Source organism: Ovis canadensis, chromosome 23, assembly GCF_042477335.2.
Source record: "Ovis canadensis isolate MfBH-ARS-UI-01 breed Bighorn chromosome 23, ARS-UI_OviCan_v2, whole genome shotgun sequence".
Classification (NCBI taxonomy): Eukaryota; Metazoa; Chordata; class Mammalia; order Artiodactyla; family Bovidae; genus Ovis; species Ovis canadensis.
The window spans coordinates 57,023,872-57,043,109 of NC_091267.1; the positions used below are offsets into that span (position 1 = coordinate 57,023,872).

The 19,238-nt window shown below is 52.0% G+C and overlaps 1 protein-coding gene across 1 annotated transcript in view; it reads left to right on the top strand.

The window, feature by feature from the left end:
• Window positions 1-4,000: 4,000 nt before the first annotated feature.
• The window catches only part of LDLRAD4 (low density lipoprotein receptor class A domain containing 4), a 155,677-nt gene continuing 140,439 nt past the window's right edge, over window positions 4,001-19,238 (top strand). Inside the window, 1 exon segment of the mRNA XM_069569049.1 lies at window positions 4,001-4,472. The gene's annotated coding sequence lies outside the window, so the exon portion shown is untranslated.

The following is a 19,238-nucleotide window of genomic DNA, read 5'->3' on the forward strand; positions in this document are numbered from 1 at the left end:
GTGCCTATGACACTGCCAAGACACATGGGGTAGAGGTCTCCCTCCTGGCACTGAGTTCATCCTTGTCCTGTCCCTGTAACCTGTCCGAATGGGGGTGCTTACTTCCCAGCAGAGCTGCCCTCCAGCACGCTTCTCTTGCTCCTTTTCCATTTGAGGTGGATCTTTTTGGATGGCTTGTTTCATTCAAATTTTATACAAGACAGCTAAATAACTGAATTGTTTCACATTCATCTTGTGGTTTGTTCGGGCCCTCAGAATCTTTTTTTTTTTTTTTAATCATTTGTTCATGTTTACGCTTCTGTCTTTGTCTTCTCAGATGACAGACCTTCTGTGGACTAAGTATGGTCGAGATTTAATGGACACCAGGTAAACTGCAGTGGAGTTACACTGAGAAAGATTGTTTCCTACATCCAATTCCTCGAAATCATTTTCAATTGATTTCCACCCAGTTTAGTGATGTTTTACCTCTGTATTATTTACTCGTCCATCATAATATGAGACTTCATTCTTTCTTCGATCTCTCCAGAGCCCTTTGTGAGTGTCAGGTAGACTTACATGCTCTGCTGTTCGGAACAGAATGAAGTCCTCTCTTGGCCTCTGCCTAGGCCCTCAAAGTGAAGGTGAGAGATCACTGACCACCAGGTGAGCTGATGGATGGTCCGGTCATGCTAGATTTACAGAAAACAAACATATGTCTAATGCCTCTGGTTCTGCCCTTGCTGTGATGAGTGTGTGTGTACAGGGCTGTGGGAGGAAGCAACTAAAATGCAGAACAAGTACAAAGACAGAACTCCTCCCCTAGCTACTCTTTAGAAATAGAAATAGAGATCTGCAGTTTCTAGTGATAACTGAGGGAAGACAGCAAGAAAAGGGAAAGCAAGATGAGCTAAGAGTCTCATAAAAGGTAAAGCTGAGGGTGAGATTTAAAATTCAGGTCTCAAGAGGGTGAAATCATATACACGGAAATGATCCACAAGTGAAATATTGCACAATAGGAGAACAAACTGTTTCCTGTTCTTGGAAAAAACATTTTCCTCACTGCCCATGGGCTGTGTCAGGTTTAGAAGGAAAATGCCATTCCTCTGTTGACCTCAGAAGGGCAAGAACAGTTTCTCCAACCCCACAGCTGTTGTTAACATGGAACATTAAATAACAAACTAGCAAGTAGATGCTTGTCAGATTCAGATTACCTCTATTAAGCACTTCGCAGCTCAATGGCATTTAAAGAGGTTTCCCCTGGCAACCAGAGTCTAAACTGTCCCACAGGTGCAGAGGTCCTCCATCTGGACTCACTGGGAGCTGGGCTGAGCTGAGCCGAGGGATGTCAGTCCGCCAGCAGGTGGCAGTGTGGTTCAGCTCCTGAACTGTGCCTACCAGGATTTTCACTCACCTTTTTGCAGTCTCATCCTCTGCTGGCAGAGGATGTAATGGTTGGATGGCATCACTGATTCAATGGACATGAACCTGGGTGAACTCCACGGGATGGTGAGGGACAGGGAGGCTGGTATGCTGCAGTCCATGGGGTCGCAAAGTGTTGGACACGACTTAGTAACAACTTTGAACAACAACTTTGTGGTCTGGAGACAAGTTAATCATTTATAGCCTCAACTTTCTTATCTGTAAAATGGGGATGTTCTAGCTGCCACAGTTACCCTGAAGATTAAATTAGATAATCTATGTGAAGTTCCTAGTACAGGGCTTGGCACATGGCTTCCAATAATTGACAGTTAATATTAAATGGTATCACCTATGAGCACTGATCAGCTTCTACCCGGAAGTTACCATCTTGGTTGAGGACAACTGAGGACTTTTTAAAGCAAGTTGAATTAAGCTAACATTTCACTAAGTATAAAGTTACTGATCAATTATTGTAGATTTCAAGATTCCTTTCTCTGATATTATGGAAGTATCAGCTGGTCAACTTTTGGCAAGGGGTGGAGACATTGAAAATAAGCTGTTCTAATTAGCTACTCCTCTGTTAGACCCTGCCTGAAATACCAGGTTGGTATATTTTGATATGTCCACAGGGGGTTAACTTTGGCAGTTGTTGTTCAGTCACTAAGTCATGTCTAACTCTTTGTGACACCATGGACTGCAGCATGCCAGGATTCTTTATCCTTCACTGTCTTCACTCCACGGAGTTTGCTCAGACTCATGTCCCTTGAGTCGGTGATGCCATCCAACCATCTCATCCTCTGTTGGTCCCCTTCTCCTTCTGCCCTCAGTCTTTCCCAGCATCAGGTCTTTTCCAGTGAGTCAGTTCTTTGTATCAGGTGGCCAAAGGACTGGAGCTTCAGCTTCAGCATCAGTCCTTCCAATGAATATTCAGGGTTGATTTCTTTAAGGAACGACTAGTTTGATCTCCTTGCTGTCCAAGGGCTTCTCAAGTGTTTTCTGTAGCACTACAGTTCGAAAGCCTCAATTCTTCAGGGCTCAGCCTTCTTTATGGTCCAATGCTCACATCTGTACATAACTACCAGAAAAACCATAGCTTTGACTACATGGACCTTTGTTGGTAAAGTGATGTCTCTGCTTTTTAATATGCTGTCTAGGTTTGTCATAGCTTTTCTTCCAAGGAGCAAGCATCTTTAACTTTTATGGTTGCAGTCACCATACACAGTGATTTTGGAACCCAAGAAAAGAAATTCTGCCATAGTTTCCATTGTTTCCCCATCTACTTGCCATAAAGTGATGGAACCAGATGCCATGATCTCAGTTTTCTGAATGTTGAGTTTTAAGCCAGCTTTTTCACTCTCCTCTTTAACCTTCATCAAGAGGCTCTTTAGTTCCTCTTCGCTTTCTGCCATAAGGGTGATATCATCTGCACATCTGAGGCTTTTGGTAATTCTCCTGGCAATCTTGATTCCAGCTTGGGCTTCATCTAGCCCAGCATTTCACATGATGTACTCTGCATAGAAGTTAAATAAGTAGAGTGACAATCTACAGCCTTGACGTACTCCTTTCCCAATTTGGAACCAGTCTGTTGTTCCATGTCCAGTTCTAACTGTTGCTTCTTGACCCGCACACAGGTTTCTGAGGAGGCAGGTAAGGTGGTCTGGTATTCCTATCTCTTTAAGAATTCTCCAGTTTGTTGTGATCCACACAGTCAAAGGCTTTTGTGTAGGTCAATGAAGCAGAAGTAGATGTTTTTCTGGAATTCCCTTGCTTTTTCTATGATCCAGTGGATGCTGGCAATTTGATCTCTGGTTCCTCTGCCTTTTCTAAATCCAGCCTAAACATCTGGAAGTTCTCAGTTCATGTACTGTTGAAGCCTAGCTTGGAGAATTTTGAGCATTACTTTGCTAGCGTGTGAAATGGATGCAATTGTGCAGTAGTTTGTACATTCTTTGGCATTACCCATCTTTGGGACTGGAATGAAAACTGACCTTTTCCAGTCCTGTGGCCACTTCTGAGTTTTCTAAATTTGCCAGTATATTGATTGCAGCTCTTTCACAGCATCATCTTTTAGGATTTGAAACAGCTCAGCTGGAATTCCATCACCTCCACTAGCTTAGTTCCTAATAATGTTTCCTAAGGTCCACTTGACTTCACAGTCCAGAATGTCTGACTCTAGGTGAGTGGCTAATTTTCGTGGCTGTAATAAAGCTGGGTTAAAATGCCCAGGTGCTGTGGCAATAACCAAATCTCGATCAAACACGGGTCAGGTTAGTGGGTGTGAAAGCTCGTACTTCTGAAAGACAACTGTGCTGTCCACACTCAGGTGGAGTTCAAGTCCCAAAGGCCTTCAGAGGAGGAGAAATGTAGGCCCTCCAATGAGAAAGGGATGCCGTGGGAAGACCTTCATGTCTGCGAAGGGGTTGACCGGGCGAACAGGAGGATTTATCAGCCCTACTAAGGGTCTTGCAGCCCTACTGTGCGTCTGGGCCTGTGTGGGAAGACAGGTTACCAGGGGCGTGCTTGGCTCCCGCTGCCTTCTCCGGCTCCGGGATGGAGTTCCCCGTCCGGCCGGCGGTGGGCGCGCGCCCCGCCAGGCCGAGCCGAGCCTCGTGCGCAGCCGGGGGTCCCGCGGCCTGGCCGCCCGCTCTCCCTGCTCTGTGGCCGCAGTACGCGGAGGTCGGCGCTGCCCGCTCGGGGTCCGGACGGCCCAGCCCGCCCCCGCCCCGCCCGGCCGCCGCCGGTCCCGCTAGGAGGGGGATGGGGAGGGTGGAGAGGCCGGCGGACCGCGAGGCACACGCGGCCGCGGCGAGCGGGCCGGCAGGAGACAGACGGCGCGGAGGCGGAGACGGTACTGTCTCCTGCTTCCCCGCCCGGCGCTGCGGACCCGCCAGCGAGGCCGGGGATCCCCTGCGGGCTGGGGAGGAGCCGCCGCCGCCAGGCCGACTGCGCGTCCCGGGAGCGTGGAAGGGGGCGGGGAGCGCGGGGAGTCCGGGCCGATCCGGGCCCTTAAAGCATCTCGCCCTCCCCCGCCGACCCCGGGCGCCTGCCGCCTCACTCCAGAGCCGCGGCCGCAGGTAAAGGCTGACCCGGTGCTGCGGCGTCCGGCGAAGTTCGGGGCGGAGGCGCGGGCGGGAGGACGGGACGCTGGAACGGGATGTCCTCGATCCCCGCCGTCGGCGCCCTCTCCAGGGTCGCGCTGGGCACGGCGGCGTCCGGCGCTGCCGGGGGTGGGCGCGGGACGGCGGCCCCCGCCGAGCCGTCGGCTTCCTGGTGCCCCGCGCTGTGGTGCGCTGCGGCGGCGGGGTTGGGGAGGCGGGGTCCGCGGGCAGGTTGTGTGGGACCTGCCGGAGTTTGCGGGGCGGGAGGACCCTGGACCCCGCGCTTCCGGGTGTTGAGCGCGCTGCGCCGGGCGCCGGCTGCAGGGGCTCCCGCTGGTCCGGGCGCCACTGGCCCCTAGGCTGCGCCCGGAGCCCGCAAGAAGCGGGCGTGGGCAGGATTTCTGTGACCCTCGCGGCGGAATAAACAGGAAGCGACGAGCACCCAGCCCGGCCGCCCCGCTTTGTCGTGCGGTCTGCGGGGCGCCGCGCGCGGGACCCCTCCCGGGACCTCGCCCGCTGCCCGGGGGCTGGGCGCGCCGGGTAAGCTGGGTGCTGGGCCGCTCGCCGTGCTGGCCCCCAGAGCATCAGCTTGGTTTTAAACTTTTTTCCTAATTGGAAAAGGAAGAGGCTTCCGATGAGGCGGGGGGCAAGGGGGTTTAGGAAGACAACGAGGATCGCGACAGGTGGGGGGCACCTGGAGAAGGTAGGGGTTCGGCCGCTTGCCTAGTGAACCCGGGAGGGTTTTTGCACAGCCGGAAACTCACCAGGCGCAGGAGTGTCCGTGAATGCGGTGGATTCAGTAGCTTAAGTTTTGTTTTCCCCGTAGACTCTTTTAATTAGCTGAAATTGGATATTTTTGATTTGCTTATTTCTCTTCCTCTGTGTCCCATCTATTTTCTTCTCTTTCTCTCTTATTACTTTGGTAGCTTCACATCTCTGGACCCCTGGCTTGTAGTTCGGTGCTGCGTTCTAAATTTTGGGTATTTTTGGGTGCCCTACTGTGTGTGGGCATTGTGGGATGAGGGAAGTGAGCGGCACAGAGTTGGTCCTGGAGCTGGTGTTAGTAGGCTTCTTGCAGTGGAGGCTTGAAGACTGGTGCATCTCTTCCTTTACAAGGAAGATTCCTTTGAAAATAGCCCTTCTGCCTGTTGGGCTGACCCTAAGGGTGGTCTCCAGTCCGGGTCCCCTGGAGTGGCACAATGGTCCTGGTGACCCTGCACGGAGAAACTGCCAGGGTGTCCAGTCAGGTCTGCGTTTTCATAGGAGGGTTTAGTCTTTCCAGGGCTTATACTGTGTGTGCTGTCTCCTCTGCACAGCTGCCGTTGGACTCTGCACAGTAATCTTGGAACATGTTCTTTATGTTCAGTGAAGGGTTGTAATGTCAAATTTGAGTCATTCCATGGACTAAGGAGTGGATCTTATCCATGTACATGTATTGAATTATAATATTTGGTTTCCTGTCAACCCTTGGATGGGTGCCCTTTAATGGTCCTTGCAAAGAAGTGCTTTTTGAAACACAGGGTATATTCTTCATGATCTCTTAGAGCTTAATTCTTTTAAGAGCTTCCCTTTGCTATTGACACTGAACACATTGTTAGGAAATAGGCCTGAGATTGTAAATGCCAGTGAGGGATTTGCTGCTGCAGACTTAGTGCTGCCTTCTTACCTTGTTTTAAAAGCCGCCCCCACCCCCGCCCCCAATTTCTTCATATTTTGCTGTTACCCTGGAAGTCTTGGCTGTTGGTGGAGTCTTCTAGTTGGTGAAGGCTTGTATTTACAATGGAGAAACCTGTCCCTAGCAGGCTTTTAGGGCTGTCTCTCGAATCCTCTCTGGGGCTGTTTGCATGACCACAGTCTTGCAGAGGAACCTGGCCTGTGGCACCTGCTTACTAAAGGATTTTGTGCCAGTTTGGTGGCCTATTGTTTGAAAGTCAGAGTCTCCCACCCCCTCTTGCCAGAGTATATACATATACAGACAAATTTCATTACCCACCTCCCCTCCCCCCAGACTGCTGACAGTGCTCTAAGAATAGTTTTCTTGCCTGGCACTGAGAGCAGTATCCACCCGCCTGCAGAGGTGTTTACAGTCCTGGGCTGCAGCCCTGGTTGGCTTAGTGGCCTAGCAGAGCAACCGGTGGCTCGTGGGATGCGATGGGCTGTTCCTTGGGGCTGCTGGAAGGGCACCTCCCAACTGGACAGGGGAGCCTAGGGAAGTGACAGTGAGTTAGCATCTTGGGTGCTGTGGTTCCCGGCCTGTGGCCCAGCAGAGACCCCTGAGCTTGTCTGGATCCCTGTGCAGTCACCCTCATGGTCTGGGCAGGAGGTACTCAGGGGGTGGGGCATGGTCAGTGGCACCCATGACTGGTTGGGTCTTCCTGGTGGCCCTTGCAAGTTTTTTTTCCATCTTTCTTCTGCGTCTGGGCTTATGATGTTTCTGTGAGGTGTCTGTTCTTTGAGGTGAGAGTTAGTACAGAAAAAAGAAATGAAATGATCTTTCCATGTTAACCTGCAAAATTTTTAGAAACATTTAATTAATGTGCTCCATATGGATTATGGTGAGCAGTACAGAATGGTGTGGAGTGCCCCCCAGTGGCCCTCTCTCCCTACTTCCACCCCCTACTTTCAGGGGTCTCAGGACATTCTCCGGAAAGCCAGTCTTCTGATGTCAGAGTGACTTTCTGCCTTCGTGGTATGTGTTAGTCTGGAATTATACCGTGACCTTGTACCCTGGGTGTGAAGGAAGGTGAAGCTTCAGTTTTTAATAGCAATGTATAGCTTCTGCCTCCATCTGAAACTTTAGGCCACAAGACTTGCCACATCTTAGGGAAATTTTGGTGACATTATTAGTTTTTAGGCAAGTAGGGGACACAAGTGAGCACCTGTATTAATTGCTGTAGAAATAATTGGGTTTGTAATTCAAAGTGATAGTGTTTTTCTCGCTACCATAGGAGGATGTGAAAATAATGCTTGTGTTGTGTCCTATCTGTGTGATTTGAGTATGGATTGCTTTTCTTTGAATTTCCACTAAAAATGGTACTTTGGCCTTTTAAGCTGTTTTTGTAAGGACTTTTCTTTCCCCCAAGCTTGTTTTCCAGATAAGTCTTGGAAATTACGAAGAACATAGCTATAATTTCTCCCTTGATTGGCAGCAGAGAGCTTTCCCGGACAAAAATAAGGCTGTTCTGTGCCAAATGGTTGACTTTTCTAGAATAAAAACTCTAAAGGGTTTGCAGAGAGTCCTCTGGTTAATATATTGGCATTCCCAGAACCCACTAAAACCCGGCAGCCTGCCAGACACCACTTAATGAGGACGCGGAGTGTCTGGCTCAAATCCCCAAGAGCAGAAGCGGGTGGGGGCTGCTGTCCACACCCTTTATTCATTTTTAATGACCGTACTTTTGTTTTGCAGATTTTGTTCTGCACCCCTCAAGACCCACAGCCGGGGTGCCCCTCCCCCATTCATTTATCTGCTCATTCACTTGGCACTGGAAAAGTGTGGAGACTTTCAAGGTTAAGGATCCTGGTGAGGGATCCTTTCTGTTTGCGGGAGTTCTTTTGTGGTTGGCTTTCTGTTTTCTCATTCTTCCTCCCACCCTCAAAACCCGGCCTTTATTTTGGAAGAGGAAGAGAGAAAAGGAACAGAAAAGGAAATGACAACTTTTTTTAAAATGATGCTTTATTGTCTCCTGGAAAAGCGAAGCATTTATGAAACTTAAAGTTTGTCAGACAGTTTATATGACAGTGCAAGTTGGTGCTTGCCAAGCTCCAGACAGATTGCTAACGTTACATGACAGGGAAAAAGAAATTACCGCTGTCTGCGAGCGGTGGGCGGGGCCGGGCACCCGGCAGCCTGCAGGCTGTGCAGTGCGTGGGGTGCGTGGGGGTGCGTGAACAGCCTCCGCCCGCTGCCTGGAATTCTTCAACTAGCTTTGGAAGCAAGAAGGGTGTGTCTCTTGCTTTTATTTTTGGCAGGGCTGCAGGGCGACAGGATCCAGGGAGCAGCTCTGTATTTTTTCTGACCCGGTGACGCTTTGCCTCGCGGGCGCCTCTGGCCCGCACAACTCTCCTCCAGCCCGCACGACTCTCCTTCGCATCAGGGGACATGGTTCCTCATCTTCCTCCCGGGGTCCAGCTTCCCATGACACTGAACTGCGTTCTTAGCCGCTCGGGTCCTCAGGTGTCTCGAAGCCAAGTTTGCGGCTGCGTTGTTTCTGCAGCTGCAGACGTTAAGAATCGGTTGCCTGAGATAAGGGTGCCATCTACCCGGGGGAGGGGGCTGGTGGCACTCCTTGGGCACAGTGTACTTTCATCCCTGGCATGTGGAGAGTCAGCTGGCAGTGTGACAGGTGTAATGAACTTAATGGACTTGCTCTAGTTGTTGGTGGGGACACTGCTCGTATTACAAAGCTAGCTCCTAAGTGGGGGCTCTGCCAAAGGACTTGCAGGACCTTCTCTGTGCAGACAGGATCCAAGGCCTGGCCTGGCTGAGAACTAGGTGTGTGTAAGCCACACGATCACTAAGTGGACCCAGACTTTCTCTTCAAAGGAAGGCTGCTCTGTCTAATCTCCCCACCCATATCCTTCCATCCATATGGTGGGGTGCGGCCCTGCCCCTGGGATTGCAGAGTGCAGGTTCCCAGTGCTGCCTCCTTGGTTCCCTAGGAGTGGCTGGACCCCTGGTGGCCAGTCAGTGGCCCTGGGGCCAGCAGCCTCTGCACAGAGTTGAGAGGGAATTTTTCCAGAGTGAAATCCCCTGTTCTGAAGGTGGGAGGCCAGGCTGTGCTTGGAAGGGCTCCGGTGGCCAGGGGTCAAAGTTGTGGGGGAGGTAGCAGCGCCTCGGTGCCAGGCCGTCCTTAGTGTCCTGAGAGCTCCTGTTAGCTGATTTCATCCCCAATCAGCCCTAGGATGTGGGCACTGCCACCCCTCAACCCCCGCACAGGCACACAGGCAGCAAGAAGCCTGAGATGCTGGCGTGAAGAAACGCTGTGCCTTCTTTGGGGACCACTCTCGGCAGTCAGAGTGGAGCAGGACCAAGTCTCTCTGTGACCTGAGCAGGGCCCAGCGCTCCTCCTTCCTGCCTGCCTTCCTCCATGGATCTGACTCACGCCTCTCCTCCCGGCCTCATTCTTCTTTTTTTTCTTCTTCTTTCTTTTTTTTTTTTTTTTATAATTCTTATTTATTTGGTTGCACCAGGTCTTAGTTGCGGCAGGTGGGATCTGGTTCCCTGATCAATTGCATTGGAGTGTGGAGTCCTAGCTACTGGACCAACAAGGAAGTCCCTCCCCACCCCTCATTTGTAACCCCAGCTCCTGAGCCTGTCCTGCCTGTGGTCACAGCCTCAGCTTTGAGAGTTGGGGTTGGGCAGGGCTCCACGGGACTGCCTCACTGATGTTCTCTGGCTGGGTTTGTTGTGGGCCAGTCCTATTTTCCTGGCCCCCAAAGCCTTTGGGGTGGGCTGAGGTGGCCCAGGCCCTCCCTGTGCAGCAGAACTCAGCTAGTCCCCAAATGTGGGGTGAAGCGAAAAGATAACCACAGCTCTCAAATTCTCTGTCGTGCCTTGTGCGGGATTGGGTTAATCAACCACACGTGTCTGCCTGCAGTTCTTGTGTCCATCCTGGATAGACCCAAGTGTTTGAGCTTATGGAGCCTGAAGTGAGGCCCCTGGAGGTGCAGGTGTCTGAAGCCTGCAGGATGGCCCCCAGCCCTTGGTAGACTTTTCCAAGGCTGCAGGCGGGACTAGACATTTCTAGACCTTTCATACCCTCTAGTGGCTGGGTGGTACTGTTCCCCACGAAGGTACTGTGGTGCCCATAAGCTGTGGGCACTGTTGGGCCTCAGTCTAGTGAGGTCCCTGGGATGGGGGTAGATGGGCATCCATTTGTGGTGGAGGCCACACCTATCTGGAGGAGTTCCTGTCTGTTCCTCCTGTCAGGTGGTGGGGGCCCTAGGGCCCTAGACCAGACTCCACACTCTGTTTGAACCTGACTTTTTATTCCAGAGATTCAGGCCTGGCTGAAATCAGCGTCACAGACCTAGTCTCTGAAATCCTTTTTTTTCCTGATTAAAAAAAACAAGAAGAAAACGACTAAAATTACCTATAATTCCACTACCTTTAGATATGACCTCTATTAACAGTTTTGTAGATTCTTTCCAGGCTTATTTATTGATTATAAAATCATGCTTCGAACTTACATACTTTTTATAAACTTTAACATTCATCTTGAATATATTTTCATGTAATTTAAATATTCTCCAAAAATACCACTGCTGATGAGTATTAAATTCCACCCTGTGGTTATATTGTTATTTTCTTAAGCCTGTTTTGGGACACTGAGTCTGCTGGCAGTTTTCCCTATTATAAATAATTCTGCAGCAGACATTCCGGTTACATCCTCTGGACAGATTCCTCAAGGAGGAGCCGGTGGGTGTGAGAACTTTCAGAGGGGCCCCCAGAAAGGATGGGGCACTGCACACGGACATGGGGGTGACTGCAGCCTTGCCAGTGCTGAATATTGTTATTAAAAAAAATCTTTGCAAGTTTGGCAATGAAATGGTATGCTTAAATTCTCTATCCCATCCCTCTGTTGTGAAAATCAGTGTAGCATCCGGTGACCCACAGGTGAAGAGAGTTTGCTGTGGGCAGATGCCGTGATGTTAGTGGGTGCTCCCCACGGGGGGTATAAGACCTTTGTACTATTTTAAATTTGAATTAAACTTAGGCAGACAGGTTAAGGGTAGTAAACAGTCTAATAATACATTTTAAAGAGAAAATTAGGGATTTTATGGCTAAAGACTGTGTCTGATCTTTCCCTGCCCCCCCACCCTAACCGGGGACGGGGGCGGGGGGCAGTGTGGACTCAGCGGTGGAGCAAGGAGGCCAGGGTGGCTCCGTTAGCAGGTGCCTGAGGACCTGAGTGACGTTCCCCTCAGTCATCCTATTTGCTTTTAGCCCTCGCTTTCTGAGATCAGACTCTTCCTTGGCCTTTCCCCCAAGGATGCCAACATGAAACTCATCTTCTTACTGTTTCACTTGATGGCTGATGCTAGATCTCTGGCCTGGGTGTCCTCTGTGGGGTTGGGGGCCTTGCTATGGCCCCTTTCGCTACACTTCTGCAGATTTCTGCTTCCAGCCAAGGCTGGAGCCTGTCCTGAGTGCAGACTCCAGAAGGTGTTGGTGCCGGCTGCTCTGGAAACCCCAGACAAGGGAAGCTATCTCAGTACATCGCAGTTAGCTGAAGTCCGTTTTGTTCTCCTCAAAAGGCAGCCTGATTGGTTGAAAGGTAGGGACCAGCTGGAGGGAACAAGACTTGACACCTGTGTCTTGGGGTAATTGGGCCCCAACGAGCTTGTTTTGGTCACAGGCACCTTCGTGCAGTGGTGTGGGGCAGGTGTGGGTGCTTGGGAGCGCTGGCACGTGAGCCCAGTGAGCAGAGAGCAAAGGCCACGGGCCCACTGGGCGCTGATGCTTGAGTGGATGACCGCGGCACTCTGGGCGCAGCCTATGGGAGCCCCCTTGGCTGCTGTCTTGCCTGCTTGGCACTCCCCACCCCACTCTGCTGGCCACGCAGGCAGCCACACTCCACTTTCCAGGTGCAAACACACCCTGGACAAGGCCTGGGGAGGGGGGCAGACAAGGCCTTGGAGATGTAGCGAGCCAGAGGACCCCAGGAAGTGAGAGGGCTAGCTGGTGGCCACCCAGCTCTCTGACCGTGGGGGGCGGGGTGGCTGGGGGAGCAGCCGTGTGGGGCGTTGAGGAGCTAGTATCAGTGGTTCGCGGACAAGGCTGCTGGTCCCTGTGTGCGGGGCTGGCTGCTCCTCAGTTGGAAAGGAGGGCCTTCTGGATAGAATTCAGCATGAATTTCAAGGGTGGCTAAGGTTACAGTTGGGTGGCTTGGCTGGACGATTGTATTTCTGTGACTTGGGCTCTTAAGATATAACACTGAAGCCTTTGGAACTTCCATCCTACTGGTATTTAAATGAGTGCCAGTCTTTTACTTCCAAACCAGAGGTCCTGGAATTTATTTATTTTCATCTGAAGAGTAATGTAAAAATAGTATATACACACAGTCTTCACTGTGTAAGTTAGGTAGTAAATTTAGTCCAGAGATATGATAACCTTTGTTTCTGATAAGTGAAGCTGGCCCTTCTGTGGCTTGGAGCATTTATTTGATGGACTCCCTTGTGCTGAGCGCGGAGCGTGAACTTTCACCGTTTTCCTGTTCTGACATGGCTCACTTTCTGGAGTTTAGGAATCGGGAATCACTTATGTGCCTGAGGAAGTGGCTTCCGCGGAGGCCCCAGGGCTCCAGTGTGGGCCGGAGCCGCTTGGGGGGACGCATCCCCGCATAGTATGGAGGGAAGTTTTGCGGGGAGGAGGTTGCTTTTCTTTGCTGCCGGCCGCGCCCTTCCCTAAAACAGCTTCTGTCTGCTTCTTAGGTTCGGAGGGGATCAGACGAGGTATAAAGCTCACGCAGACCAGCTGGGAGAGTCCAGCCTCGGTAAGCCTCGATGAAGCGCAGCTGCTTCCAGTGAACCGAATATTTTGGGCGCGCGCGCAGCCTGTGCGGTGGGGACACCGCTCCTGCCCCAGGACTGGAGACCCAGGAGTCTGAGTCTGGGCACCGGAAGTGGCCGCTGTGACCAAGCTCCAGGTCTGAGCTGTTAGTCTGGGAGGAGCGTGTACCGGGGGCAGAGGCGAGGCTGCTGGCTTGCAGCTCTGACCGCTGGCCACCGCACGCGCCCTCCCTCTCCTCCTCCTCAGTGGGGCCCCGCGACGTCCGAGCACTTGGTCTGCTCCAGACAACCGGGGGGAGACTTCAGGGAGAGGCTGGCTTTGGGCTGAGACGTGGCCGTACAGTGGTTTGCAGGGCGAATGGCGGGGAGAGGGGTCTCTGTCCCAGGCCCCTGAAACCCTGTGCACTGAGTCTGCATGGCGCAGACCTGAGCGTGACCTTCCTGCACTGTGAGCACGGGCTCCGCTCTCACGGTCATTGTGTGGGTTATAGGTAAGTTCACTTGTGCAGTGTGTGTGCTGCCCACTCTTGATCACAGCGGGATGTGTGTGAACAGTCGGGGGCCACTGTCGGCCCTGGGACCACGTGTCCAGGCATCTGTGGCAGGAGGGCGGGTCCACAGTGACTGTGTGGCTCCTGCGTTTCTGGCTCTACCGTGCCTGGGAGGGAAGGGCACAGGGAGACACTAGCAGAGCAAGCCTGGGTCGGGTCCTGCCAGCGCAGAATGTGCCTGAGCTTCAAGGGTCAGATCCCATCAGTGCCCATGGCTGGTGGTGGACGGCGTTGCTGGGGAGGGGACACAGGTGCTGGGAGGAAGTGGCAGTTGATCCGTGACCGTGACCTGCATGGTAGAGGGAGGAGGGGGGCTCAGGGGATGAGTGTAAGTGGAGGTGGGACTCGGAGGTGGGAGGCACGGTCCTTGTTGGAGGTGGAGAGTTCGGTGGTTCTAACTTCCTGGCGCTGGGTGGAGGTCTGCAGACTGAGCCTCTTGCAGAGCTCTGCCCATCTTTGCTGAAAACCGAATCAGCCAGCAGGTAAAATGGGGCTGTGGGGACACCTGCCTTCCACCTGTTTTCACACCTGGTTGTTTGCCCTGGAGGCTCTGTCCCCAGCTCAGAGCTGTAAGACTTGGAACTTGTTCACATTTCACAAAATGCTTTAACGTTCGTACTCCAAACAGCTCATACCAGGGAGTTAGGCTTGTCACTTTCACATGGTGACAATAGTGGCTTCTGTTTGCAAAACACTTGAACTTTCTCAAGCTCTTCAAAGACAGTGTTTAATCTCATGATCCTTGGCTTTAATAAACAAATAATGAGATGTACGTGGAAATGTAATTAATTTCTAATGCAGCTGTTAGCTGAATATGGGATTCAGATCACAGTTTATTTTAATGTACAAAACCTGATGGGAAGAGGTGCCCTGCAGTCAGTCATCCAGGCCTCACGGTGGGTGGTTTTCTGAAGGAACTCAGGGTTTGCAGCTTGCTGGCTGGACAGGCATAATTTTGGGAGGTTAGGGCAAATGCTAGTCAAATTCAGACGTACAAGGCTACTTTAGGGCTGATCTGAACAGTCATTTCCCCGTGGTTGTCAGAAAGAGACGTGGGGTGCAGCAGGGTATGTGGGACAGTGCTCTCACCTCTCTTGTTAGAGGACGCTGTGCCGGTGGCCCTTTGTGGCACTTAAATCACAGCAGGTCCTGGCACACCTGGAGTGTCACCTGGTGGTCACGATGGAGCCAACATCCCCCTGTTTGTCCTGTGTCTTTCAGACCAGCTGGTTTTCCCCTTGTGGCTTGGACGCTGTCTTGGTGTCTGTCTGTTCAGCTGTAGGTGCGGGTTACTGCCGATCTGCCTCCCCTTTTAACAGAGGAGTGTTTGAGCCGTGACATCAGGCTGCTCTAGCCCTCGCAGTGCCTGGCCACCCCTGCCCCTCGACCTCGGCAACTCCTCCTCGGGTTCTCCTCTTCTATGGCCACCGTGTGTCCCTTCGCCTTCTTGGACCGCAAGCAGAGTCAGGCTTGCTTTGCAGCTTCCTGCTCTCTCCTTTGCAGGCCCCAGAGGTGCTGTTTCTCCCCAAGTCCAGGTGCGTCCTGAGCTGGTGATGGAGGCAAAGGCCAAAGGGTCCCCTGCGTTCCCTGCTTGGACATCCACTAAACTGCCAGTGTGGGCCAGGTGTCCCTTGGAGGTTTTGGTGCAAAGGAAGTGCTTTCTGCCCTGTTGGCCTATGGATCAGTACTTATCTTGGAGGGTCAGTGGCATTTGGGGGTGGCCTAACCCTGAAGGACAATGTGTGGAAATGGCCCCTCCTTGCTGAGCAGAGTGCTTGTCTTCTGTGTTGCTGGGATGTTCTCTGCTGTTGGTGGAGTGGGGACAGTGGTGAGGAGGGGCAGGTGGTCAGTGAGCAGAGCCTGGAGAGCTGGTGGGGGTACTGAGTGCCCCTTATCTGAGCTTCCTTCCTGTGGTTCTTTGTCACTGATTCTGGTGAGGTTTTATTGACAACCTCCTCATGATGAGACGTGGTTGGGTGCTTGGTGACATGGCCTGGGGGTCTGGCCACATCTGAGGGGTCTGACCTTCAGTCAGTGGGGAGGGTTTCTGACTACTAAACCTCCCACCCATGCCTGGAAAGCATAGAATTCCGTCACGTGGATTGAAATGGGCTCTGTATTTATGTGGAGACCTTTGCCCCTGATTCCACACTCAGGCCTGACTGAGTCACTAGCCAAGCCTGTGACTAGAGCCGTGTCCTGATCCCCTCTTTCCGCCCAGTGATTCAGACACACAACCAGGAGCCCTCCTGGACTCCCCCGCCCCGCTCAGGGGCTTGTTCTGCCTTCAGAATCTGCCCTAAATCTGGTCACTTGTCTCCGTCACCAGTAGCTCAGTGTGTGTCCCTCCCCTGGGCTCATGCAGGGGTCTCTGACCAGCCACTCACCTCCCTTCCCCATAGTCTGGTTTCAGCCCAGTGGCTGAGTGAACCGGGCCTGGTGATTGGGCTTCTGTGCCCGGCCTGGGGGCATGACTGCTGTCCCCTGGGGCTCCCCACTGTCCAGCTCCACCCCCAGGGCTTTGTGGTTGCTACCGAGATCCCTCTTCCCAGGGCTGTGTGTCCATCAATCACTTCACTCAGGCTTCGGTTGGGTGTCCTGCCCAGACTCTGTCCAGATTTCCTCTGCTGCCCAGGACAGGAAGCATAGGACCCAGGGAACACAGGCCGGAGCCAGGACACGGCAGGACAGTCACTCCTGGGGTGGGGGAGGGGTGGGGTACTGGGGGTCCACCACAGTCACCAGGGGTCAGGCCAGGCCTCTACTACCTATAAGAAAGGCTTAAGCACAGCCCAGGCTGGGGGCGGAGGGGGCGCTGGCACAGCTCAACTCTACACCACCCTCCCCTCACCCCCAGGTGTTTTCTCATCTACATTAACTTTCATTTGACTGTTTTCCCCAAAATGACCTGCTCTTGCCCTCCCTCCTCCTCTCCCAGTTCAATCCACTTGCCAAATAAACTGCTTGTGAATGAAAAATTACCTGTTTCAAGCAAATGAATCAGACTGTGGAAGATCATCAGATTTGTTAGTGTTCTTGAAATCATCATAGGCAGAGATTTCTCCCTTTAGACCCAGTGTCTGTTATAACCTTGGTTCTCCTCAGCTGCTTTCTTCTGTCCTTGGGATCAGGAAGAGTTCAAAGTAGACAAAGTTACAATCTGTGAGTCATTTTCCCATCTTGTCAAAGAAGGCTAAGCCCTGAACAGGTCCCTGGGAGCTTGACTCATCTCCAGACACCTGACTCTGCTTTTATTCTGGTGTTAGATTCATCTTCTTGGGTTGTGTGGCCTCCCAGGTTGGCACTACCAGTAAAGAACCCACCTGTCAATGCAGACACAAGAGACCCCGGTTTGATCCCTGAGTTGGGAAGATCCCCTGGAGGAGGGCGTGGCAACCCACTCCAGTATACTTGCCTGGAGAATCCCATGGACAGAGGAGTGTGGTGGGTTAGAGTCCATGGGGTCACAATGAGGCACAGCTGAAGTGACTTAGCACACACAGCACACCTTAGATTTCAAATTCACGAGGATATGAAAATTATTTAGGTGGAACAAGGGAAAAACCTGAATAAGACAAATTCTAGTTAGTGGCAAGTAACACAGCGATTCATTTCCAGTGATGGATTTCAGCCCGTGTGATGTGTCACAGACACTAGGGATGCTTGCAGGTGAGGTGGGAGTCACCCCACATCCGTGGTCCTGCCCCCTCCAGCGGTGGCGGGCTGTCTCAGGGCCGAGTTCCACTCTGCCTCCATCAGGAGTCTGTTGGAACGAGGCAAGCACTGTGCTTCCCTGGAGAACACCTGCAGGGGATGGGCCAGGACATTAAGAATGGATGTATCCAGCATCGCCCAAGGATGATTTTGAAATCCTGTCTTTTTACCCTTTCCTTGTTTGCTACAGTGATCACTTTTATGAAAAGGAAACCACCAGTGAACTTGATTTCTTCGGGCCATGGAACAAAAAGTCAGTTTCTGAAAAACTGTGGAAAACAATGTGATGTGTGTCTTTTTTAAGCATCGTGGAAGCAGGAACGAGTTGCTATGGTGAGGCTCACTCTGCATGGAGAGCGGTGCCCTGAGCGTCCATGTACACAGACCTTCTCCTCAGATGTGAAAACAGTCACACGCAGGATCATGGTTCCGTCTTCTCCCCTCAACTCGCCATTTGGCTTTGATCTAAAAGCATGGACAATCCTGCATTCTCTCTGCAGCCTCTCAGCCTGAGGTCACCTGAGGTCATCTGGGGTTGCCTGTCAGTCCACCTTGCATGCTGTCTGAGGCTCCATCCTTGCCCACTGAGAGCAGACTGTTCAGAAAGCTGGCCCAGGGACCTTCAATTTCCACATCCATGTGTTTCTGCAGCCTTGTGTTGGAACACATGTGGGTTCTCCGACGCCCTCCTCTGAACCACTTGCAGAAATCCACGGTCACGTGTCTGTAAGGTTTTCCCTTCAGTCTGTCCATGGTGCAGAACACATTTGCTGCAGCCCCTCTGTGTGACTGGCTGCTGTTGATCTGCTGGCGTAGGTACAGGAGTGAGCGCGGTTCTGTGAAGAAACGTGGCCCATGGAGATGGAATCCCCATTTCTGTTGGCGTCTCTCGAGCTGGGCTGGAGGGCCACTGTGCTGGGGGCTGTCCTCTCCCAGTGTGGCATTAGGCCAGCTTGTTCGCAGGCGCTGGTACTCTGCACCTCTGACATCCTGTTAGTCACACTTGGAAATGAGAACATTTCCACTTAACCTTGGGGCTTCCCAGGTGGCACTAGTAGTAAAGAACCTGCCTGCCAATGCAGGAGATATGAGAGATGTGGGTTCAGTCCCTGGGTCGGGAAGATCCCCTGGAGGAGAAAGTGGCAAGCCACTCCCATATTCTTGCCTGGAGAATCCTATGGACAGAGGAACCTGGCGGGCTACAGTCCATGGGGTTGAAAAGAGTCGGATGTAACTGAAGCGACTTAGAACACACACACTTAGCCTTAGGGTTGAACATTCCTGCAGGTAGGTCACAAATGATGTCAAGATTTTAAAAGTTAGGTTGCCTTTGTTCCTGAAAGTCTATAATGTCTTTTTATCTACAGGCTGTTAATGATTTTTCCTAACAGCAACTGCTTATTCATTGACAGTAAACCAAGGAGGAGGCAGACCCAGGCAAACCTCAGGTCTCCAAATATCGTAACTAGGAACACATCCATTCTCACCACACAGACTTTCAGGTTCCAATCTGGGCAGCTTTTTAGTAGCCAGGAGGTAGTGAGAATTATGGGTTGTGTTATCAGCGTGTCTGCAGGGTTTTAAAATCCACATCCCCGCTCCTTTCTACCAGTACGCCTCGGCCTTTTTAAACAAACTTTGTATTAGTGACATTGCAGTGAGTGTGTTTACACAGAGTCCTCCTGCCCTTCACCCAGCTTCCCTGACTTTGGTGTCTGACACCGCATCAGCTCACGGTGACTTGCATCACAGGCGCAATGCACACAGACTTGCTGGGTCTCATCATTGCTCCTACTAAACCCCCTCTGTTACCAGTGCTTAGTCATTCAGTCGTGTCCCACTCTTTGTGACGCCATGGACTGTAGCCCGCCAGGGTCCTCTGTCCATGGGATTTCTCTAGGCAAGAATACTGGAGTGGGTTGCGATTTCCTCCTCCAGAGGATCTTCCCAACCCAGGGATCTA